Below are 25,191 nucleotides of genomic sequence, written 5' to 3'. Positions count from 1 at the left end.
CTAAGGAGGGAGTGGGGAAAAAACCCTGGCCGCTGGAGCCTGCTGCACTGTGAAGACAGCTTGAACAGAGTGGTTTGGGACACATGGTCCTGGGAGGAGAGACTGGGGTCTTGACATTTTTCTCCCCATCACCAGCAAGGTGGGGCTTCAGGGAACAACAGCGGGGGCACAGTGGAGGGGGACCCCCTCCCCGCGCCTGGGAACTATGTATCTACCTGAGATTGACACTGACCAATCAGACAGCCCCTCCTCCAGACCAGAGCTGCCACTGGATCCAAGGCACCCAGCGGGTTTGCATTTTCTGATTTAATTCTTGGACAATTCCTATTATACATATATATACATATATATACTTTTTCCCCTCTTCCCTTCTCTAGTCTGGTTATTCTGGTTGTGGGGCGTTGTTTTGTTGATTTGTTTAAGCAAACATATTTAATCTATTCTCTTTACACCTGTTCTATATCTCCTTTTTATTTTCCTCCCTCCCTCTCTCTCTCTTTCTCTCTCTCTCTGTATTAAGATATATAGTTTCAATGTCTGGTCAGTTTTCTTTTCTTTTCTTTTTCCCTATCCCTGTCATTTCTCTCTTTGTATGGGATAAGGCCTCTTGCCCACCACCACCACCCCCAATTTTTTTTTCATTCTTTTTTTTCTTTTTAATTTTTTTTTCCAAGGCTACTTTGATGAATACATCAAAGCACACCTGGTGGAGGGTCCAAAACATCACTACAAGCACGGAGATAAAGGAACCAGAGTCACAACAGCAGAGAGCACGGAACACACTCTGAAAACCACCTCCTGAGGGGCCGAGCCCTAGGCAGTGTGTGACCCCTCTTTAATATAGTAGTGCTCGCAGGTACAGGACACATAAGCTTTTAAAACACATAAGGGACAGAAAACTAGCCAAAATGATGACACGGAAGAATTCTCCTCAAAAGAAATTCCGGGAAGAAACGACAGCTAAAGAATGTCTCAAAACAGATGTAAACAATATATCTGATCAAGAATTTAGAGTAACTGTCACAGAAAGTTAGTTGGGATCAAACCCATGAGGACTCTGAATGTCCAGCCAAGGAAACTGGATTTGATTCTGTAGCTACTGGTATGTCAATAAAGGCTCTTGAAGAGATAAGTGGAATGACCCAGCTAGCAACTGGAAGGACGAAGTGAGAGTGAACACCTGAAAATGGCATGTCCAAATAACCCCAAAGCAGTGAGTCCCCATCTATGGGCTGGTTCACACACCTTTGTCAATTGCTTATTTGCCAATAAATAATGTCTTTATTTTCATTTTCAACCAATGCAGGGAATCTCTAATAATGAACCACTGGGCCCTGGCATCATTTTCACATAGGAGGGTGAAGGTTTTAATCCCTGTTGTAAGTGAGTTAACCTCAGTAGAGGGTACAGAGATCACCCTTGTTTACCAAGTCACATTTTTTCAATCAGCCCGCATTTTCTGAGCTCGTTACAAGTCAGGCACTGCGCTGAGGGCCAGGGTGTAAGGGCGAAGGCACCTGCCTGTTCTCGGCAGTCTTCTCATTTGTTGGGAGAGGGACAGGCACGCACGTGACTATGAGCCAAGAATGGAACTGACGGTAAGTGACATGGAAATCTGGTAAGGAAAACAGAGAAATAGAGGCTGGGGTAGAGGAGAAGTTCTTCTTAGAGGCAATGGGGCTTCAACTTGAAATTCATTCAGGGGGTTCCGAGTGGCGGCTTCGAGGGGAAGCCCAGAATATTAGGAAGACAGTGTTATATAGAGTATGAGAGTGAACCTTCTGGAGTCTGACTGTCTGGGCAGTGCAGATCCTGAACCCACTTCCTAGCTGTGTGACAGTCAACTAGAACAAGTCATTCTTGGTGCTCCAGTCTCTTCACCTGTAAAATGGCAAAACAGGGGGGAACACTCATAGGGCTGTTAAAAACATAGAGCAGAGGTCAAGCGGAGTTTTCCTGTAAAGGACCAGATAGCAACTATGTGAGGGTTTGCCGGCCATATGGTCTCCGTTGCAGCTACTGCACTCTGTGGGCAGATTTGTGTCTCTCCAAAACTCATGTGTTGAGACCCTGCCCCCACCCCATGTGATGGCATTTGGAATTGAGGTCATTGGAAGGCAATTCGGTTTAGAGGAGGTCGTGTGGGTGGAGCCCCTACAATGGGATTAGTGTCCCTAAAGGAAGAGAGAGAGACTAGATCTATCTCTGCTCTTTACCTTTTGGGGACACAATGAATAGACAGCTGTCTGTGAAACAGGAAGAGGGTTCTCACTAGACAGTGGATCTGGCAGCACCTTGATCTTGAACTTCTGGGCTCCAGAACTGTAAGAAATATATATATATTTTTGTTTGAGCCACCTGGTCTACGGTATGTTGTTATGCAGCCTGATATCCCTATGGTGGAAGATATTATAAATTTTTTTTAATGTTTTTATTTATTTTTGAGACAGAGAGAGACAGAGAATGAGCAGGGGAGGGGCAGAGAAGGGGGGAGACACAGAATTGGAAGCAGGCTCCAGGCTCTGAGCTGTCAGCACAGAGCCTGACGGGGGGCTCAAACTCACGGAGTGTGAGATCATGACCTGAGCTGAAGTCGGATGCTTAACCGACTGGGCCACCCAGGCATCCCTGGAAAGTATTATAATAGGTGAATGAATGCTGTATGTTAAGGAGATTTTATTTATGGATCCTGAAATTTGATTTCATAACCTTTTTATGTGTCGCAAAACACCGTTATTGTTTTGATTTCCCCAAATTATTTTGAAATGTATAAACTCTTCCCTAGCCCTCTGGCTATACAAAAGCAAGTGGCTTGAGGGATTTAGTCCACAAACTATGGTTGCTGACCCCTGAGATAGAGAATATAGAGTAATGCGCTCCAAAGCTTAGATGGTATTATTGTCAACCCACTTATTAGGTGGGAAAACGGAGTCTAGAGAATTCATAGTAAATTTTGGACAAGAGTTTCTGCCATATGGATCTTCATCAGTCAAATATTCTTCAGTTTTCTCAGTCAAGAAGAAAGAACTGCAATAATTCAAGGTACTGATTCTGAGTTCCTTCTTCACCTCAGATTTCTCTTCACTGATCAGCTCTCTTTACATATTATTTTTAGAACTCTCAAAATGGCAGCCACAGGAAAGTAGATTATCCAAAACAGAAGAAAAAAGGGAACCAAGATGAAGGAGAATAACTTTTTCAGTAAACACTAGTCATTTACCTTGGGTTTGGCCACAAATCCCAGGACAGAAATGCATGAAAATTTACCCAAAAGACACATTAGCATGAAGACTTGAGCCGAAAAGGAACAAAAATTCTTTGGGCTTTTATTATTAATATTTTTTAATGTTTAATTATTTTTAAGAGGAGGGGAGGGGCAGAGAGAGGGAGAGAGAGACAGAATCCAAAGCAGGCTCCAGGCTCCGAACTGTCAGCACAAAGCTTGACGCGGGGCTCGAACTCACAGACCGTGAGATGATGACCTGAGCTGAAGTCGGGCGCTTAACCGACCGAGCCACCCACGCGCCCTTGGACTTTTACTTTAAAATACACTTTAGAATTTATCCATCTGTGATTTGCTCCTCTCCCTCAACTCTGCAAGCTTCTGGAGCACTCTTCTCCTCCCCATGGTCTGGGGAACAATGGATGTTTCATATAAAAATAGATGTAAATCACTGTGCGAATAAAATGAATAAATATGATGTGCCTCGAAACAGGACTTAATTGGAAGCTGCATTCTTCCCTCAGCCTGAGGGGACGCGTAGCTTACACGTGTGTGTCGCTTTGGTTTTTGAAGGCGTCCGTGTACAGTTAGCTCATTTGTGTTTTGCAGATTTTTTTTAATTGCAGAAAAGGTGTTTGCATCCTGTACAGATTTGCCTTTTCTCCTGTTCTACCCCGGGGTAAGTCAGAAGAAACTGTACCATCAGTGAATCACAATGAACTTGCTCTTAGCTTGTCACCTTGTCCCTTTCTAGGCTCTTAATCACATGATATCCAGGGTCGTCTTCCGGGAACACACGTGCAGGGGCACCTGGGTGGCTCAGTGGGTTAAGCGTCCAACTTTGGCTCAGGTCATGATCTCATGGTTCGTCAATTCAAGTCTCGCTTTGGGCTGTGAGCTGATAGTGCGGAGCCTGCTTGGGATTCTGTCTCTCGCCCTCTCTCTCTGCCCCTCTCCTGCTCATGCTCGCTCCCTCTCAGAATAAATAAACTTCAAAAAAATTTTTAAAAACCCACACATGCGTAACATCTTGTGGTGACTCCCTTCAGTTGTCACTGGATAAAGTTCCAGCCCCTTCGTGGGATGTGTGAGTGTGTCTACCATGAAACTTTCTCTATCTTTCCAGTGGTATCTCTTCTCCCAGTAAAGACTCTGCATTCAAGTCACACGACAGTTTACGGAAGAGTCAATGTCTGTTCACATCCCTGTGCCTTTGCTCACACTGTTCCCTTGGAATCGAATGTTTTCCACTCAAGAATCAGCCTACGTGGGGGCGGACCACAGAGAACAAAGGACACAATTTGGGACATTCTTTAGCAACTAAGCCTATCGAGTTTCCTTGCAAACACCAGATTCATCTATTACTGTGAAGAACGAGAAATCCAAGATGGGGCCCTACTAATCCATGCCGTAGTCTCCAGTGTGTTGAGCATCTTTCACGTGCTGGGTGCTGGGAACATGGCAATGAATCATCCTTCGGGGAACTTGCAGCCAGCAGGGAAGATAAGGCCAGTCCGTGAACTCCCAGAACAGGCAGGAAGTTATAAGAAGAATATATATAAATAGAGGGTTCCATATAAAGCTCAGAGGAGGGAGAAGCTATATTAAGCTGAAGCATTGAGAAAAGACATTTTGGAGCATTTGCTCTGTGAGTTGGACCTTGAAAATGGGAGAGACTTGAAGGCATGCAGATGGTTTGGGAAGTGGGGGAGTACTGGTGCCAGAGTTCATTCGGTGCAAAGGCAAGGAGGTGGAAGAAAGCCGGGCTTTCGGGGAGAACAGAGACATAGCTTATCAAGAGCAAGGAGGAACTAAAGAAATGAAAGGAGGAGAGACAGACCAGGGCCAGGTGATGGAGGAAGCAGAGGTGTTAGCTGGTAACGAAACTGCAGACCCCTAGACGTGAAGCTGTCTTCCCCTCTGATTCAAGTTGGAAAAAGGTTGCCCGACAGAGGTGCCGCAGAAGTCGGTTGCAATGCTGCTCGTCTGCTTTTAGACAACAGCAAGAGGCTGCCAGTGCCTTGGAGTTGTGTCTGAGTGCGTTGGTTTATTTTGTCCTTCTACTGAGTTTATTAGAGACACATATCCTGAAATGAGAGGGACCGCCTGTTGATAAGATCTCAATATGGAAAAGAAAAAGCCCGAGGAATGTCAGGATCTTCTGCGTGTGTGTGTATGCGTGTGTGTGTGTTCACCTTCTTGCAGAGAGGTCAAAGGGCTTGGCCAACATCATCTTTTTAGGCTTCCGTGCTCTAAGGGAGCTTTTCAAAGGGGGGAAATTAAAGATATATGGCCATAAAAGAACACTCTACATGAGAATGGAGATAATCAAAGAATTGCCTGTATTTGGGTATCCTCTAAGTATAACAGTACTTGGTTGGCCTGAGTTGGACGTTGACTCTTGAGCTGATTGAACTCTGATTATATCTTGAGTTCCACCATCAGTCATTGCTCTTCTCAAACTGGGAGTGGATTAGGCCCTGTGTCTATTCAACAAACGTTTTTTCTGGGCTAACTAGGTGTCAAGATCTGTGCTGTGTGCTAAAGTAGAGGTCATAGGTGGAGGCACAAAATGAAATAGAAATGGTCCTTCTTCTTGAGGATGGTACCGTCTAGTGGGGCAGACACATATGTGCAGATATTTTCAATGCAACGTATTGATGGGTCAGATGGCAGTAAACGCAGGGTGCTTGCTGTAAGAGCCCCAAGGAGGCACGTGTCCTTAGCCTGAGCTAAGGGTGTTGGGAACGGCTAGGGAAGGTTGTTTAAAGAAACCGATACCTCAGCGTCTCCTCTACTGTTGGTCCAGCTTTAGAACCACAGCCTCTCAAAGCTGGTTACCCGAGGCCACCGTACCTATCAAACTTAATTATCATCCCTTGTGTCACTATCTGATGTGCTGTAAACTTCAAAGGACAGAGACTGTTTCTATTTTGCTCCTAATGTGTTTCCACCATGTAAAAGTACCAGCACCTGGTAGGTACCTCATAAACACGGGTTGTGTGTTAAGGAAGAAGACATTAGCACATGAATTTCGCCCTCTCCCTCTAAGTGCTGAGGGGAGTTCCATCGTAATATTTAATGACTGATTTCTGCATTCCTGATGCTGAGCCAAGTCTAGAAAGAAACCACAAAAAAAGGAAAGGTGTGTTGGACCAAACCGAACCTTGGACATCAGCTGATTCTATGCCTCATTTATACGGATGGAAAGTTGTTGGGAGAAGTTGCATTGTAACTATGAGTGCCAGGTCATCCAGGTAATTAGCAGTGCAGTAAGTCTAAAATCTAGCTACCCCGACTTCCAGTCCTCAGCTCCTTGTGGTGAGTCACTGGGATTTTTCTATCAGTTCCAGATACGTAGGGGGAAGTGCAAAGAATTCTGAGAAGGACTCCTCTCTTTTGAGAGCATACGGAGTGCTTCTGAATGCTGAAGGAGTCTCATCTTGCAAGTAAGGCTTTGTTTAACAGAGTATTTCACGTGATAGGATTATGTTCTACAAAACCAAAAAATTTAAGGGATACTTCTTTGGGTGATAAGTAATTACTTCTGACGGGAGTGCCTTCCGCTTTGTGAAAAAGACCTGTGTGGCCTGCTTTCATCTGGTAGCTCCGTGAGGCCCCAGAGGGAAGTGTTGGGAAGGAACGCTCGTTCCGGCTGTAATATTCCCTTGAAAAGGGAAGCTTGAAATCCTTTAGGGATCCCGTGTTCCTTCAAAATTGATTTTGACACTGTAGAACTACTAACTCACTTCCATGCCAAAATATATTGTGACCAGGGGTTGGGTACTTTAGAGAATATTTACAAATACGCTTTCATATCAAGAGCAATAAAAACAAAAGGTTCAGATCTCACGACCTGAGTATTATCCTTAAAGAGTGTTTTTTAAAGGGGCAATAGGAAGAAATTGTGAGAATAAAAGATTAATTGGGGGATTGGTTCAGTAAAGGATTAATTACTTAAGCGAGATGCTGTCGTAATAGAACACATTAAATGACAAAAAATGCATCAGGGAAAACAAAATAAGAAAACCTTCGTTGTATTATCAATGGTACAAATTCATGATTTTTAAAATGTATTGAGCACTCACTATGTGCTGGGCGCCATTGTAAGTCTTTACGGGAGTTAATGCATCCAGTGTTAACAACAACCCCATGAGGAAGAACAATTAACATCCTCATTTAAAAGAGTGGAACGATGGGGCGCCTGGGTGGCTCATTCCGTTGAGCGTCCACTTTGGCTTAGGTCATGATCTCACAGTTTGTGAGTTTGAGCCCCGCGTCAGGCTCTGTGCTGTCAGCTCAGAGCCTGGAGCCTGCTTTGGATTCTGTGTCTCCCTCTCTCTCTTCTCCTCCCCCACTCATGCTCCGTCCCTCTCTGTCTCTCAAAAAATGAATAAACGTTAAAAAAATTTTTAAAAGAGTAGAGTGAGGCACAGGAAACTAATAGAATTTGCTCGAGATTATGTTCTAGGGATGGTGGCATTCACGTTCAAACATAGCCTGCTTCTATCGTGGCTTTTTTTTTTTAAGTTAAAAATTTTAATACCAAAGTAATGTATAATCCTGTGAGCATACCTCTTGACTCCCAAATTCCACTTACATGAATTAACAGAGATCTATACATATATTTATGTACAAGGATGAACATTAAACCATTACTTCCAGTATAGAAATTGGAAACAATCCAGATGCTGAATTATTAGGGATATATTGAGTGCTTAATTTAAAAATGAAAAACAATAAAACAAAAATGAAAGCAAAGCACAAAGAAGAAAATGAAATCACTCATAATTCCTAGACTCTGAAATAACCACAAAGAAATCTAAGCAAATATTTCCCATTTTTTCCCTACATTTTGTTTCTGATACAAAATTGGGATCATACTGGATGTATTGCTTTATAATCTTACTTTTCTGTATAGTAACATTATTTTTTTAATTTTTTTTAACGTTTATATATTTTTCAGAGAGAGAGGGAGGAGAGACAGAGAGTTTGAGCAGGGGAGGAGCAGAGAGAGAGGGAGACACAGAATCTGAAGCAGGCTCCAGGCTCTGAGCTGTCAGCACAGAGCCCGATGCAGGTCTTGAACTCACAGTTTGTGAGATCATGACTTGAGCTGAAGTCGGACACTGAACTGACTGAGCCACCCAGGCGCCCCTGTATAGTAACATTATAAATCATTTTCAAACCATTACTTATTCTTCTACCACTTATTTAATGGTTTCACGGTATTCCATTATTTGTACATATCATGATTTATTTCACCAACACCTTATTGTTGGATCTGTGCTCTCCTAACCATTATTCCATGATGCCCCAGTGCACGGTGACCCATCAATCACAGAAAGTATTCTAGGATCTCTAATTCCGAGTTCAGGACCTTGTGTGATCTGTCCTAATGATTCCAATTTAGTTTCCCTGTGTTTTGCTTGAACTAATCCTGAATTTTAGCTAAATAGAGTCACTTGTTCTAGAAGAGTAACTTAGCACCTCTTGTAGCTACCATGTAATTCCTCTGATTGCATGTGTTTATCTACCTGCTGATCCAGCTGTACTCTACTAGACTGAAAATTCCTTGCAAGTGGAATTTCTGCCAGAACAAATTTCCTGAATCCACAGTGAGGGTAGTGTTTCATACGTAGTACGCACTCAATAAATCTTTATGGAATAAGTGAAAGCAATACAATATTATTGTTAACATCGTAAGATTGCAAATAATTCAAAAATCTAACAATAGAGAGCAAGTTGAATAAACTATGATATGTCAGTACTAAAGAATTTTGAACAATAATTAAAAGGGAAAATGTAGCAAAAGAGAAAATTTCTGTAAATAATGTTAGCCCCAAAGAAGCAGGAGATATAATTAAATGTATGCTAGAATTTAAGCCATTCAAAATTGTAGGTATGGTGGATAAACACTGGGAGGGAGTTTTAGTGAGGTGTGAGTGGTAGGTGTTTTTGTTTGAATAGATGTAACAGGTAAAATTATTCCTTTCTCAGCTTCCTGTAATATTTTCAGAAAGAGGGAGTAAATGAATGAATCACATTTGTCAACGTATTTACATTTTTGAGGTGATTTTGTGGAATAATGGGATTTAAAGCATAAGCTTGTTCTTAATTAACTTGTTCCAAGTATTTTCTGTATTACCAGAAATGCGTTGCGCACTCTACATACTTTATATGGTATGCTTCTTGACGCCGTCCGTGAAAGTAGGTAGTGGCCCCTGTTTTAGAACATTGAGGCACAAGGCTATTAAGCAGCTCGCTCAAAGTTACACTTAGGAAATGTCAGAATTTCCCATTAGTGGGCAGATCTTACGGGCAGATCTGTTGTACTTCAAAGCTCACATGGGGTTTACCAACGTATGAAAGTGTACCACCAGATATGTGAAGTGGGGTTGGACCCAAACAGGGAGTTAATTAAAAGAAAATAGACCCTGCTTCCACAAGGCTTGGGTTTTGTTTTAGATCAGTGCCTATATGTATGAAATACCACTGAGAGGAAATGTGTGGTAACTCCATCACTATGTACTCTTCCAGTTTGGTTGTCCAATTGACATTTGCTTCTCCTGTAAAACTCAATTGCCTCCTCCTTGGAAAATACTTCTCCATCTCTCCTTGGCTCATGCAAGTGACCCTACTTTGAGTCTTAGGGCTTCTTGTTCAACATTGCACCAAAATACTTAGCATTATATGGTCATGTCCTCTGGGATGCAGGCTTCTCCAGGGTGGGAAATGTCTTGCCAATTCCTGTGATTCTGTGTCCACTTGGAACAATGGCCAGCACATATCATTTCTATTTTTCTTCAGTGAGACTTGTTGTGATTCTCCCACCACAGACATTCTTTAGAAAACCCCGAATCCCCCAAATGTGGCATTACAATTTACTACTGCTAAATGAATATGTAAATATAATGGCTGTGGTTACCCAATTGTTCCTGTGAAAGGCTCTCTTTCTTTAAAAATAGGCAAATACTTTGATTTGTCACATTTCTAAAGCACTTATGTGCCACAGCTTCTTTATGTCATGTTTGGTCTTATGGTAGCAGGGTCACAATGCTTTCTAAGGTCTTTCCCAGGTTCTCTTCTTCTGTGTCCTGGAACAGCTCTAGAGTGGAGTACACACTCCATTCAACATGTTCTTCAGGTGGGATGGCTAAGTCTTCTTGTTGCTGAGGAGGAATGATTTCCCATTTGTTTTCTTATGATTCAGACACTATGAGGCACTATGCAGGTCTCTGTCTCTGTCCCCATGTCCTTTTCCCCTATCCTTCCTTCCTGCCTCATCTCTGGGATGACATGGTCCTTCATTATTTCCCTCTTCCTTTATGAATCATCTGCATTCTCCACCCAAGATACTACATTCAACTGCTTGTTCATAGCCCAATATGGCCTTTAGCCCTCGAGTCTCTATGATGCCCACCTTAATCTCCAAGACTTTCCAGTGAATGGAGGCTCCAATGACTTACTGTAAGATTTCCAAAAAAGAAATTTTGACCCATTTGGAGTCGGGTGTCTACTTCTGGTCTAACAAGCTGACATCAATTTGGAGAGGGTCCCGTGGAACATGCTGAGCTCAAAAAGGAGGCTGAAAGAGACTGCTAAATTGACTGATAGGACATATACAACAATTTATGACTCCTCCTCCCTGCTTCTCTAGTGCAACCTAATACACTGAGTATTTTTCATATCAATTCCCTTTTACTTCTCCTTTCCCACTGTTTTTTGCTCTCATACAGTCTTGCTTAGATTATCATGATAGACTCTGATTTGGTCTCCTTACTCTGATCTCTTCTCCCATGTTAATACATTCCACATTGCTGCTTCTAGAAAATGTGAACTGACCATGTCATTTTCCTCATTCAGAGCCTTCCTTGGCCACTTACTGCTTATGAAATACAGTTCAAATTCCTTGGGATGCTATGTAAATTCTTTAAAAATTCGATCCCTCCCTACCTCCCCCATCCCTCCGCTCTCTGCTCATTGTGCCTCCACTTGGTCCAACTGCTTTGAATGGTTTTCTGCTCACAAGACTATATGTCCCAGCTTTCTTCTTGAAGGCTTCTGCAGCATTTTGTGTCACACTATATATAAGAATGGCCAATGCAGAGCTGGGCTCAGGGAATGGTTGTTGAATGAATGATGTATGAAAAGATACGAGTACACTACAAAACTCAGGGCTCTGGTCTTGACATTGGCATTCTTATTCTCCCACCCTATCAAGTTTTCTTAAACTGTACTTCTTGAATCCCCAGGCATACACACACACACACACACACACACACACACACACACAGTGGAGATTACAATGGAAAAAACTATGTTTAGCTTTCTGATTAGTGCATAGGATCAGCAAAATGTCAAAGTTTTCTAATTTTGCTGAAATGAAATCAATTTAGTGTAGCAACACAACCTCATGCTAATTAGAAGCTCTAATTGGCATCTTCAATTAACAAGACTGTGAAACATTAAAATTGCTTAATGTAGTATTTTAAAAAATGGATACACAATCTTTAAGAAATTTAAAACCTGTTGGGATAAAAATAATTGGTATAAAAAACTGGAAACTGCTTTCAAAAAATCTAGGACTCAGTTTTAATATCTGTGAAATGGAGATTGACCAATGTCTTAGGTAACTTTCAGCTCAGATTTATAACCCAGGAACAGACCACAACGACCTCACTTCTTATCTCTCTCCATTGATGAACCATACAGGACCAAGTGTCCTATATCTGTCTAGTCCCAATTCCTAAATCAAAGATTGTCCTGTATTAGGTGCCAAACAAGCACTTTTGGCTAGATAACTGGCCAAGCTCTGAACAGTTTCTGCAAAGGGAAAAAAAAAGGATTATATTCAAGGATATAGGTGGACCATTTAGGGAATGGTTAGATCATACTGATGTTTACCAAAGAGAACAAAGAGGCCACTTGGGAACAGACAATTGGCACGTTGAATAACTGCATGGCTGGCGGGAAGGGAATTAGGTAGGAACTCAAGGAACCAAGAATTCCTTTGGGAATGGCCCCAGAGCAGATAGTGAGAACAATTTTTAGAAAGTAGAAAAAGAAACGCAAACAATTACTGCCCAACTGAATTTAACTCTCCAGCCTTGCTGCCCACAAGTCTCTTTATTTAGTGCATGAATGAAGAAATAAATAGAACATGACCCATGACGACTGAAGCAAAGACTCAAAATAGAATTTGCAATGACATGGTGATGATGATGATGCTCATCAACATTCTGTGATCATTTGCTATGTACAGAACCTTGCCTAATGGAGTAGGACATAATAGAAGGAGGGAAAATGATAGATTAAGAGGAATTAAATGAGATTATTAATGTAAGGATCTGAATTTAATAGAAATCAATCCACATGTAGTCCTCCTTCTCCCCATTAGAGTCAAGTAGACCTGTATTTGAATACGAGCACACAAATTACCAACCATGTGACCCTCAATAAGTTGTTTAACCTCTCTGAAGACAGATATATTGTATGTAAAATGGGAAAAGGAATACTTAGTCCACAACACTATTATGAGGATTCAATGAAATATGATATGCAGACATAATTTATTAATGGTTATGCAATATGGGATTTCAAATATTAGCTATATATATTACTCAACAGTGAGATAAACTGTATCCATACCACAATGAATAGTAATCAGTCAGTGGATAATTGTGTAGAAGGAGTGGTAAGGAAAATCATGGGGCAAAAACTGAGTGAGATGAGGCAGGAGAAGTAATCACATTGGGCCAGATCACATTGGGTCTGGTAGACCACTGTCTACAAAAAACTTCGAGTTTTATTTGATTGAAATGGGGAGCCAGTGCAACATTTTTGTCAGGAGGGAGGCATAAATGTCTTAAGAGGATACTTAGCTGCTGTGCTTAGAAGAGACTACAGGGGTTATAAGAGAAGGTGGGGGGAAGTCAGGAGGTTATTGCAGTAATGCAGACAAAAGATGATGATGGCTTGGACCAGACTGGTAGTGGTGGTGTTGGTGAAGAACAATTGGATTCTGATACCTTTTGAAGACAGAATCAAGAGTATTTCCTGACAAATTGAAAGGGGAACAGCACAGCTGACTCCTATTTTTAGAGTCTGGCCTAAGCAACCAGAAAGATGAGACTGGTATCCACTGAGACGGAGAAGCTCCAAGATAGCCTAGGTTTGGGGAGGAAGGATCAAGAACTCCGTTTGGGACATGCTGAGCTGGAGAGTTTGGTTAAGCATCCAAGTGGACATATCAAGCACAGAGCTGAATATACTAATCTGGAATTTATGAGATGGGTCTAGGCCAGAGACACACACTTGAGCATTGTTGGCATGTAGATAGATGGTAGTGAGTTGCAGTGAAGCTGACGACTATTCTTTTCCCAAGACTCATTTCACCTTGTTTTCGTGTAGATCCAAGAAGTGAAATTTCTTCCTTTCTCTCTTCTCCCTCCATCCCTTCCATCTCTCTGCCCTCTCCTAATGACTCCTTGCTTCTGCATAGAATAGGACCATCCATCCACATCTTTGGTCCCTTGTGCTTTGCTAGTTTATTCCTCTATCTCTACTCAGCTTCTCCAGTACAGTGACTGCCACACTTTGTTGGGATTTGGGTTTGAGCCACAAAATGAGACAATGAAGCTAAGAGATGCAGGAAGTGAACTCATGACCTTAGATTTGGAAGACTGAGAAATCGGAGACCGCAGATTTTTGCACAAGTGCCCACAGAGTTGGGTGTTAATCACACGCCTACCTTCAACAAAACCCTCATCATAAGCGCAAGTTTATTTACTCTGTATATCATGAGGGACAAATGCTTGCTATTTTAGAGAGGATATGGTAGAACCAGAAGAATTGCATTTTGCCTTCAAATAGTGTGTGCTTTAGTGGGGGAAGTCATGCTAACTCTAAGAAACCACACGATCTATTTAGGAGAAAAGAATGGGACGATGGATGGGTAGAGAGGTTGGTAAGAAATAAATTACTCTTATTTGATGATCACATTTTAGATTAAATGTCATACTATCTGTGAAGTCTTCACTAATTCCCCATAAGAATGGTTAATGATCCATAATGATGGACCATAAAATAACTCTCACTATTTTATAAGATTTATTACTTCAATATAAGGCACATTCTTTGTAAAAAAAAAAAATCAAAACAAACTAACCAAAGAAAATTTCATGACCAGAGATGACCATTGAGATTGTCCTTTGGATATTTTTTCTATGCATACATTTATTTTACAAAAATAGATATCATGTTATACTTCTCTGTAGCCTCTTTTCTCACTTGACAATAGAGCTGAAGAGTTTTCCATGTCAGTCAGTATCTCCCCATGACATCATTTGGATACCTGCCTATTTTGAACATCATGGCTGAACCATGATGATGGGGATCATGGCTTGTTTCATTTTATCACTTTTCAGCATCTGGGCCAATGACAAGTAATAGGATGTTCTGGTCATCACAGACTATTAGAGAGTTTAAAGTTCCTTCAGGCAACATCTAGCTAATTTCCTATTTTTCCGATGGGCAAGTTGAGGCTAAAAATATTAAATGGATGGACAGGTCAGATGGTCAGAAAGCTGCAGAACCAGAGGCCTTTGGGAGGCTCAGTCGGTTAAGCGTCTGACTTCGGCTCGGGTCATGATCTCACGGTTCATGAGTCTGAGCCCCGTATCAGGCTCTGTGCTGACAGTTCAGAGCCTGAAGCCCGCTTCGGATTCTGTGTCTCCCTCTCTCTCTGCCCCTCCCCTACCCATTCTCTCTGTCTCTCTGTCTCTCAAAACTAAATAAAAATTAAAAAAATAAAATAAAGAAAGCAAGCTGCAGAACCAGAACTGAAACCAAGTGCCTGGACTCTAAGCCCAGTGTCCTTTCAGTACAACATCCGGAACCTGAGTCAACCCAACATCTGTGAAATTGATGTGTAATATAGGAAGAGGGTATAGTTAGGCAGGAGAAGTTTGGGGAGGAGATGACAGCAGGGGTCTTTTGTGGTTTTTTTTTGAACTTTCAATTTTACTTTAAACCCTGAGACCCCAGAGTTTCATAGAGGGGTGAATTTGCAGGGTGAGGTGTGGAAAGGAACTCATGAGGTCAGGTTTGCAAAACCCACAGTTGTACAATAGCTCAGATCTAGCCAACACCCTGAGAGGTGCCAAAAAACCCTAGGAGAGTGTGTGGCCACCCCGGGTCTCAATTCTGGTTTTGCATCATATCTGAAGGCTTCCCATCCCTCAGCAGTGAGCCCTATGAAACCTACTAACATTTCAACTTTACTCACAGTCAGGGATGATTTTAGGTGTTGATTTTGGCAACCCAGAAGGTCTCTGGCTTCCTGGAAACGCTCTCTAAGCCTCAGACCACACTCAACAGTGAATGAATAGCAAAGAATGCTGGGAGTTCCAGCCTTCTGTGGGAATAAGGCACGTTTTCACTGGCATAATCTACCTGAAGTGCACACCTGGCCAGGCCACTTCTTACTTAAACTTTCCCATGGCCTCCGGGTAAAGTCCCATCCCTCTGTGCGGCACATAAGACCCTCCACAACCTGGCCTTTGCCCACCTCTGTCTCCTCTCTGCTATTTTGTCTTCACCAACACAACTTCCCATAGGTCTTTGCACAGAACCATCCTAGTTTTCATCTGATTCCTACTTTCTGGAATGCTCTTCCTCTTCTTTCATCCATGGCTAATCTCACTGATCTGGGTTTGGTCTCCTCTCTATTTAAATAACTCTCAAGTTGTTTCATCTGTGCCAGCTTCTGAGATATTCTTGGCAATTTTCAGACACATGGTTGGACTTTCTCTGAAATGTATGAGCGCATCTACGATCAATGTCACTGCCCCCAGGGGCATGGTTCAAATCACTGGACACCTGCTAAACATGCTGCATGTATAGCAGGGAGCAACTAATTTACCAGATTTAGAATCTAGAAAGGGCCCACTGCTTATTTTCCTCAGCTGCAAATTATTTGTATGGCATAGATGGCTTTCTCTAGCACCGCACTTTGGATATTTACTTAAATGTTGGCAGTGATAAAATGGTGGGTAAGAAATTGCACATTCATCAAAAGTAGGCGGCCTGATAGAAATGCATAAACACGGTACTCATCTCAAAATTAAATTACCATATGTACATGGTTTGGCTTGTCATTTATGTACTTGTATATTTATATACCCATCATCCTTAATCACCTACAAGAATGAATGAGTGCATTTAAAAACAAATGTTTGCAACATAAGCTAATGGTTAATTGAAAATTTCTTCTTGGAGGAGAAATCTGAAAGGCAATCCCAGAGAAAACAAAAGCATTTTAAAAGAACAACAAGACTCGCTAACACCACACAGTTTGATTTTAGCTCAACCTAAAGGTAAATCCTGGTGAGATGCCCCAAAATTCTTCTTTAAAAAAAAAAAGTTTATTTATTTGTTTTGAGAGGGAGGGAGGGGGAGAGAGAGAGAGAGAGAGAGAGAGAGAGAGAGAATCCCAAGTAGGCTCCACTCTGTCCCCACAAAGCCCAACATGGGGCTCGAGCTCACAAACTGTGAAATCACGACCTGAGCTGAAACCAAGAGTCAGAAGCTTAACTGACTGAACCAACCAGGCATCCCTCAAAATTATTGTTTTTATTTTTATTTATTTTTTTAAAATGTTTATTTATTTTTGAGGCACAGAGAGACAGAGCATGAGTGGAGGAGGGGTAGAGAGAGTGAGGGAAACAGAATCCGAAGCAGGCCTCAGGCTCTGAGCTGTCAGCACAGAGCCCGACGCGAGGCTCGAGCTCACGAGCTGTGAGCTCATGACCTGAGCCGAAGTCAGACGCCCAACCTACTGAGCCAGTCAGGTGCCCCATCAAAATTACTGTTTTTAAAGCACAGCATACTCAGTACAGAGAGATAGCTCAGCTTATCAGGAAAAGCCCTGAATTTAGCACCAGGAACTTTGAGACCACTCCTTGCATAGACTCTTCTGGAGTGTGATCCTGAGAAATTTATGTAACTTTTCCAAGTTTTTTCTTTTCTCATATTTCATATGCAAATAATGCTGCAAACTTGCTATTATATTTGAAAAGCATAAAATATGGGGCAGCTGGGGGACTTAGTTAAGTGTCTGACTCTTGATCTCAGCTTGGGTCATGATCTCACAGTTGGTGAGCTCGAGCCCCATGTCGGGCTCTGTGCTGACAGGACAGAGTCTGCTTGGGATTCTTTCTCTCCCTCTCTGCCCCTCCTCCACTATCTCTGTCTTTAAAAATAAATAAGTAAACGTTTAAAAAAAGAGAAAAGCATAACATACAGGAAGTGGCTTTGAGGAGCTAATTAAATGCCATTTACGTTCATACGGTACTTTTCTACCCCCATCGGCATGTTCTAAAAATCAAGGTCATAGAGTCCAGAAATGGTACTGGTGTTACTATTACAATAACAACAACAGCCGCTACAATAACAGTAATAGCTGATACTTGCTGAGAATTGACTATACGCCTGCGGTGTGTTAGCATCTTAAATAAATTAATCATTTGTGTCTCCTAAAACCCTTTACGAAGTAGCTGGTGTTATTTCCCCCATTTTACAGACAAGGAATTGGAGACCTGGAGAAGTTACGTAACGTGCTTACAACCACACAGCTAGTCATCGCCAGACCGGGATTTGAACCCACGCTTGGATTCTGGAGGCCAAGCCTTCACAGTGACACTCTGTTCGAATAATGATTGTCAAAGAAGCTTACAGGTGGATACTGCTTCTTTCATAAGGACGGTCTCGCTTTGTCCATGCAGCAGCCCTGTGAAATCGAGGCTACCATCATTACTCCACAGGTGTGAAACGGGGGTCAACAAGCTGAAGAAACTGGTCCAAATTGGCCCTGCGCCGGAATAGTGGAGTCCGACCGTTGTGCCACTGGGCTGGGGACCGATTACTGCTCCTGTGATGTTCCTGGCTCCGCTCTGCTTCTACTGGCCCCTCCCTCGCGGAGCATGCCCTCTCCGAGGACCCCAGTTGAGTCCCGGTGTGGTTTTGTTTGTTTTGACAGTTCTCTTTTCTCTCTCATTCTCTTCAATACTCTATGATGCATGAAACTCATTGTTTCTATAGGCATCACGCGGTTCTGCAGAGCTTAGAGTGAGCTACAGTGGGCTTCTAGCCTGGGGAGGGTCACTGGCATTTAAGGACATCATCCTTGGAAGGATGGCTCCAGGTGAATTCAACCTCTGATGTCAAGGTCACCTCCTACCTGGGTGTTGAGCTCACCTTGATTTACACTTCCTCAGAAGGAAACACAAGGCTGTCCGTAGATGGAGTTTGCACGAAGTCATTGCTCCCTGCAAATTTTAGAAAGGCACCCTGTTTCCTGTTGTTTGTGGTTTTGAACTCTCCATCACCTGGCCTTGATGAACCTGTCTAAATCCTCCAGACTGCAGTCTGTCACTTATGTCATTTTTTCTCTGGGCTGTCATAGCACCCTGTGCTTGAGATATTCCTTTGACTAGAACTCCCCTGTGTTAACCTTTGGCTTGGCTACCATGGTTTCAGCTAAGATGTGACCTATCACACAAAATCTTCCTTGACTTCCTAAACCGCACATCTCTCCCATGTCATGGAATCTCTTTGAAAAAAAGACTCTCTGTGGGGGCACCTGGGCACCTGGGCTCAGTCGCTTAAGCGTCCGACTTTGACTCAGGTCATGATCTCACGGTTAGTGAGTTCGAGCCCCACATCAGGCTCTGTGCTGACAGCTCAGAGCCTGGTGCCTGCTTTGGATTCTGTGTCTCCCTCGCTGTCTGCTCCCCCCACCCCACCTCTCTCTCTTTCTCTAAAAAATAAATAAATATTAAAAAAAAGACTCCGTTCATCTTAGCATTTGTTACATTGTCCTGTTTATTATCCTTCTCCGGCACTACGCACTGAACTCTTTGAGAGCAGTGGTTTCTAGCATCTTCTATAATGCTTGGCACATAGTAGGTGCTCGATGAATAGCTGTTGATTAAATGTTTGCTTCGATCTCTGAAGGCACCAAATATCTTACAAGGATCTCTTTACTGATGTCCCTGCCTTCTAGACTATGAGTTTTCTGAAGAGGCGGACATTCTGCCTTGCTCAACGCCTTCTCCACAGTGGCTGACTTGGAGGACGCACTCAGCAAAAGAGAAACTGACCAGAATCAGATCCTCAGCTTGCCCTGCCTCCTCGGAAATGTATCCCTCCCCACAACTGCCCCATATCCCATTTTCCATTTCTAGTGTCTTCATTTAATGGTCTGATCTACATAATTTAGCATTTGCATAGAGTATGCTCTCACTTTTCCTGTGTCTTAGGTGTTCATATCCCTCCCCTGCTGGTGAAACCTTAAGTGCAAGGTTAAATGGCATAATGCTTTTTTGCTTGTATGACTTGTACCCACCTTTTTTTCGTATTTCAAAAAATATGTATTCCTTAGTGATCAACGCCTACACTTAATAAGCTCATAAAATGTGCAACTGTGTAAGTGCTTTACATATAGGTTATGTCGCTCTCCATGACGACTGTAAGAAATAGGCATTGGGGAAACTGAGGCTTGGCAAGGCGATGTCTTATCCAGGTGGTGAATAACAAAAGCAGAATTGAACCACAGAGTCTGTGCTTTCGCCCCTTTCTACTTCTTCACCATGGTCAACTTAGACAAGCAGAGAAATAAGGAGAGTGATATTAAGAGCCTCATAATTCCAACCCAGCACTTGGGGCAGCCAGTGTTAACATTTTCATATGTGGCTTTCCAGTGTGTGTGGTGAGCATGTCTCTCAATGACCCCCATGTCCAGCTCCTCACACCCTGGTGGAATTCCCCTCCTCCCCCTGAGCGAGGGCTGGATTTAGGGATTCACTTCTTTCTTGATTTTTTTTAATGTTGATTTATTTTTGAGAGGGAGACAGAGCGTGAGCAGGGGAGTGGCAGAGAGAGGGGGAGACAAAATCCAAAGAAGGTTCCAGGCTCCTAACCGTCAGCACAGAGCCCGACATGGGGCTCGAACTCACAAGTGGTGAGATGGTGACCTGAGCAGAAGTCGGACGCTTAACCGACGGAGCCACCCAGGCGCCCCAGTGATTCACTTCCACTGAATATAATAAAGCAGAAACAATTGAATGTGGCTTCTGAAATGAGGTTATAAAATGACCGTGACTTCCATCTTGAGTCTCTCTTCCTCTCTCTGAGATCCCTCATTCTGAGAGAGGCAAGCTGCCATGGTGCGAACAGATCTATGAAAAGTCCATGTGATTAAGTAACCAATGATTCTGATCCATAGCCAGCAAAGATCTGAGACCTGCCCACTGCCACGAGGATTAGTCTGGAGGCAGCCCCACCCCATTTGAGCATCATGGTGATTGTCCCACTCAAGATACTGTTTCTGGCTTTGTGTGAGAGAGTGAGCCAGAGACACCCAGCTAAGCTGTGCCTGGATTCCTGACCCAGCATCTGCGGGATAATACATTTTTGTTGTTAAAGTTTTAACTTATGGCTGTGATTTGATACACAGCGATAGGTCAGTAAGACACAATCCTACATACATTTATATAAACATGGTGACGCATCTATGTTTCGCTATTTATCACAGATCAAAATTTAATTTATTGCGTGAAACAAACTGTGAAGTCATGCTTGGGTCTAACAGTCTTCTTTAAAAAACTGTTTTAGAAATCGTGAAATACAGCCACACGCAGAAAATAAAGCAAGGCGCAAACACGCAGCTGAGAGGATCGTACGCAAACACCCAGATCCCAATTTCAATATATTTTATTTTTTAAATAAAATAAATCTGCAGGGTATACGCAAAATCAGTAACTATTTCGTCTTCAAAGAGAAGAAGAATGGAAAGCCAAACAGAGGCATTATTTTCGGATGGTTTATGAATTAGAGTCTCTGAATCGGTATGAAATACTGCCATATACTTTCCCTTGACCATCTAAAGAAGAAATTCTTAGTCAAAATTTTTAGTCATCAGGAGGAGGTCTAGGAATTATGCCATGGTGGAGAATAAATAATACACAGGGACAGAGTGGGCCCTCAGTACAAAACCGCTGAATGAATGTGGAATTTGAACCATGGGTTTATGCTCTTAGTTGCTTGGAAACGTGTGATGTCATCACTCGACATATCTGAGCCTTAATTTCCTCATCCTTAAAATGAGAACATGCTCAGAAAGTGATGACTTTCAGAGAAAACGGCCATGTTTATGAAAACCTTTTGCAGAACACTTGGCATGTGACGAGCTTGCAATCCATCAACTGCAACTGAATGATAATTCGCATTTCAGGATACCAACAGTGATTTGCCAGGATATAAACCTTAAGGAAACATATGGCTCTAAAACATAGTAACTTCAGGGGCACCTGGGTGGCTCTGCTCAGTCGGTTGAGTGTCTGACTTGGGCTCAGGTCATGATCTCACAGTTTGTGAGTTCGAGTCCCACATTGGGCTCTGTGCTGACAGTGCAGGACCCATTTCAGATCCTGACCTCCTCTCTCTGCCCCTCCCCCCCCCCCACGGGCTTGCGTGCTCTCTCTCTGTCAAAAGTAAACATTAAGAAAATAATAACTTCATTTCTTATTAAGTGATAAATGCTCATAAAAGATAATTTTTAAGAACACCTTTTAAAGGGGGTGCCTGGGTTGCATCTGGGTGGAACCTGCTTAACATTCTCCCTCTCTGCCCCTCTCCCCCACTCGTGCATGCTTTCCCTGTCTCTGTCTGCCTCTCAAAACAAAACAAAAAGAATCTTTAAAGCACAAAGAAGAAAGAACAAATCACTCTAAAATTCCACCAGCAAGAAATAACCAAGATTAACCCTTGGTGGATGTCACTCCAGATACCCCTGTGCATAGATGAGTGGGTTAGAAGTATGGAAGGCTATTTTAGGTAGGTAAATAGCCAGTTAACTAGAGATCATACTTGACACGCTTATTCAAATAAAACATTTACTTAATTTCACTTGAATGTAACCAAAGAAAGATAAACCGAAGTGAAACCAAAGGAATTGCTCAAACTTAGCTCATGTTTTTTTCTCTACTGCCAGCAAGAGTATTTCCTCAAACATCTCTCTCGTAAGGCTAAGTAAAAACTTGATGAAATCAATTAAGTTAGTGTCATTTTTTTTCCTTTTAATTTTTCAGGCAGTACTAATTAACCTCTTACTATAAAGGATGAAGTGATTCATACCGATACTTTCTCTCCGTTTCTTTTGCCTCCTGACTTCTGTTACTCTTATAAATTTAAACTTGAAATAATTGATAACACATTCTGTTCAGCAATAAATAATTTTGCTCTCGCGCTGTTGTTTATCCTTGTTTAAATGGATTTAATCCGCATTGTTAGTTCTTTTAACAATAACTTGACCCTAGAGGGGGGTGTCTGTGAGTGCAAGTATGTATTAGATAAATTCATCTTGTAATTGAATTAACCTTCAGTATATTTCCCCAAAGGGCTCATATAGTTCCTAAATTCTTTCATATTTGAAAATGTTTTCAGTTTTAATATTCTTGAGTTACACTTTCCTCTACTCAGGACTTTTGGGCATTATTCTGGTTTCTTCTGGAAAAATATTGGTGTGGAGGGGTGCCTGGATGGCTCAGTGGATTAAGCGTCCAACTTCAGCTCGGGTCATGATCTCACAGTTCGTGAGTTCAGGCCCCTCATCGGGCTCTGCACTGACAGCACAGAGCCTGCTTGGAATTCTCTCTGTCTCTCTCTCTGCCCCTCCTCTGCTTGTGCGCACGCTCTTGCTATATCTTTCTCTCTCAAAAGTAAATAAACTTAAAAAAAGAAAAAAAATCTCGGTGGGGAGAAATCTGAGCCAGCTGGATCCCACCTCACTACCTTCTTTGTGCCTAGATGACGTCACTCTCTATAGTTAATGTTGATCAATGTATGTTCAGTGTCTCCGTATAAATTGTGGTTTTTCCCCCTAGTATATTAACTTCTCATGATGTGTGGATTCAGTATTTTTCTAATAGAAAGAAAAACTTGTGAAATTACATCTGTGAAACACTCTTCCATTTGTTGGGCACTGTTCTTAAGAAATATAAGTGATCTTTAAGTGGGTCCACTTTGAAGTCCTTGTCTGTTCTCTGCTGGTTTGCATTTATTTATTTGATCTGTAAAGATGTTGCTTTGGCCCCTGATTGTTTCCTTAACCCGGCCATCTTCCTTTTCATCCCAGCGTATTGCTTCATCACCTTGTTTTTGAGTCTTGTATAAATGACACCACACTGAGATTTTTATTGTCCTTTTTCAGATGGTGTCTCCTTTTCCTTCTGTGTTTTAGAATGCTCGAATAGTTAAAATGCCATTTCCCCGAGTTTTCCTTAGCTTTGCGTGGGGAGCTTGGCCCAGACCTTCTCTTTGCTCTGATCCAATGTGGAAAAGATACCTTCGATCAGGTGGTCTTGTTTTGTTACTTGTAGTTAAAGTGATTGGACTGGATGTTCCTTTTCTGAGTACTCTTCCGGATGCTGGGGACAGGCCTGTAGCTCCTGCTCGGCGCAACGCTTTTTCTTCTAAGACCCACCTCGTATCCTGGGTTAGGCGCACCACCAGCCATTTGGGTGTGTTTTCCTATTCATTCCACCGTCTTTGTACAAATCCAGTCCCAGCAGCCCCTGCTCCCTCTGCACAGATTTCCTCTGCTTCACCGGTGCTCCATTTTCATTGCCACTGTCCTAACGCTCCTTTGACATTCTTCATCAAAGCATGTTACCGCCCCGTTCCAAATCCTCAAAATCTCACCCACTGCCCCAGTGTTTCTTGGTGTCCCCGTGTGGCGACCCCTGGAACTGTTCTTTCCCTTAGCTTGCTAGGCTTGAGACATACTGGCTTCCTTGCTGAGCCTCAGATATGCCGGGCCCATGTCTTCCTCAAGACTTTCCCCAGTGGGGGGGCGGGGCTCCCCCACCAGGACCACCCTCCTAGACAGCCACAAAGCTTCGCCAAGTCTTGGCCGAGATGTCAGGATTTCAGCAAGGTCTTCCCTAACTGTGTTGTTTTCTACATCGGGTGACAAGGCACCTTCTGCCCCCTTCTCTAATATTTTTTTTTCATAGCCCTTGATATCATCAGAGACACTGTATGTTTTACTTTTTTTTTTATCATGTGCTTCCTCCCTCAACCGCCATTCAAACATAGGGCAGGGACTTTCGTCGGCTCTGTTCCCCGCTGTATTCATTGCCAAGAGGGTAGCCACTCACTTATTTGTTGAATGGGTGGACGGATGAATAGAAAAATGCTGTGTAGACACTTCTCACCCGGAATGTTTGTTCTTGACCTTTGACTCCCATGGCAGTCTATTTGCACATGCTTACTCTTCCCGTCTGCTTTTCTCCAAACTCAAAGACGTCTTTGAGAAGTCAAGGATTAGACAGGTCACCAGGTTTCAGTGGATCAGAATTTTCTATTCTTTTCCTTATTGGCAACTCTCAAAGTTTGTTGTGTAAAGTTGTCTTTTTTCTTATTAAGAAAAAAAGTTTTTTCTTATTAAGTAGCCTCTGGTGAATTTTTAGCTTTTTGTTGTTTTCTCATTTGTGCTTATTTTGGTAGGTATTGGGGAAGGAGATTCTATGATCTTATTTCTTTCTCCCACTTTTATCCAGAAACTTACAAGCATATACTTTTGCACTGAATTATGTGCCTTCCTGCACTATATTCCACAGTAATCACAACAGTGCAATGGGTATAAAACTTCATCTACAATGTGCACACCACTCATACAATGTCCTTTCTCTTCTCCTACCAGAGTGTTGTCTCCATGGCATGCCGCCTTCCTGGTGGTAGCAAATTAATCTCAGCTAACTTAGTAGCTCTATCCCTTACGAATGCAACTAAGTGCAACTAAGTGGTTTCTCTCTCTCTCTCTCTCTCTTTTTTAGTGTTTATTTACTTTTGAGAGAGAGAGAGAGAGAGAGCATGAGTAGGGGAGGGGCAGAGAGAGGAGGAGA

At 42.4% G+C, this 25,191-nt stretch overlaps 1 long non-coding RNA gene across 4 annotated transcripts in view; it reads left to right on the top strand.

The window, feature by feature from the left end:
- LOC106976892 (uncharacterized) overlaps nucleotides 1-19,237 on the top strand; it is a 368,177-nt gene extending 348,940 nt beyond the window's left edge. Inside the window, exons 19-21 of one of the 4 annotated variants that reach the window (XR_008292651.1) lie at nucleotides 136-1,598; nucleotides 4,350-6,672; nucleotides 17,808-19,237. This is a non-coding gene — a long non-coding RNA (uncharacterized LOC106976892). The remainder of the gene's footprint in view (nucleotides 1-135; nucleotides 1,599-4,349; nucleotides 6,673-17,807) is intronic. The other 3 variants (XR_008292649.1, XR_008292650.1, XR_008292652.1) reach the window with 3 other exon arrangements.
- Nucleotides 19,238-25,191: the final 5,954 nt, after the last annotated feature.

This window comes from Acinonyx jubatus, chromosome F2 (assembly GCF_027475565.1).
Source record: "Acinonyx jubatus isolate Ajub_Pintada_27869175 chromosome F2, VMU_Ajub_asm_v1.0, whole genome shotgun sequence".
Lineage (NCBI taxonomy): Eukaryota > Metazoa > Chordata > Mammalia > Carnivora > Felidae > Acinonyx > Acinonyx jubatus.
This window is presented reverse-complemented; position numbering and strand designations above follow the sequence as displayed.